Source organism: Chaetura pelagica, unplaced genomic scaffold (genome assembly GCF_000747805.2).
Source record: "Chaetura pelagica isolate M959 unplaced genomic scaffold, ChaPel_1.0 scaffold555, whole genome shotgun sequence".
NCBI lineage: Eukaryota > Metazoa > Chordata > Aves > Apodiformes > Apodidae > Chaetura > Chaetura pelagica.
Window position 1 is genome coordinate 349,288 of NW_009953297.1, and position 710 is coordinate 349,997.

A 710-nucleotide genomic window follows, 5' to 3' on the forward strand; every position below is an offset into this window, starting at 1 on the left:
AATCACCACAGCAATGATGTTTTCCAGACTAATCCCCAAGCCAGTGGAAGAAGGTCTCCACCTGAGGGTCCATCCACAGCTCTTGACCCAGTGCCTTGGTGTGCTTGGCTCTGGTGTTACCAAAAGCCCAGCATGGAGGGAGGGCAGAGCTGCAGCATGAGCCTGGATCTGGGCCCAGCATCACACTCCCCCTTTCCAGCTTCCCACCAGGTCCTGGTCCTGGGAGACACCAGAGAAAAGGCTTTTGTGCCACTGGGAACTGGTGGGTGCTGAGCAGAGCTTGCAAGTGGCTCTTTCAGGTCCAGAAGCACTAACAGTGCCTGAGCAAGGAACTGCATTCCAGATTGGGGAAGACCAGTCCACTCATGAGCAATCAATGGGCCAGCCATGGTGGGTGAGAACAACACCCACCATCCTACATTCCACAGGATGGAGAGTCTTGCCAGGGCAGGTTTTCAGCCTCCATCAGCCTCTCTTGGTGATATCTGGGGATATTAATGAGCTGGCAAGGTGCTCTGGCAGCCTAGAAACCCCATGTCCTGGGCTGTGTCACCAGCAGCGTGAGCAGCAGGGCCAGGGAGGGGATTGTCCCCTCTGCTCTGCTCTGCTGAGACCCCCCTGCAGGGCTGGGAACAGCTCTGGGGTCCCCAGCACAGGGAGGACACGGAGCTGTTGGAGAGAGGCCAGAGGAGGCCCTGGAGATGCTGGGA

The 710-nt window shown here is 57.7% G+C and overlaps 1 protein-coding gene across 1 annotated transcript in view; it reads left to right on the forward strand.

The window, feature by feature from the left end:
• CHRDL2 (chordin-like 2) overlaps positions 1 to 710 on the forward strand; it is a 27,051-nt gene that overhangs the window by 10,986 nt on the left and 15,355 nt on the right. The window lies entirely within an intron of this gene.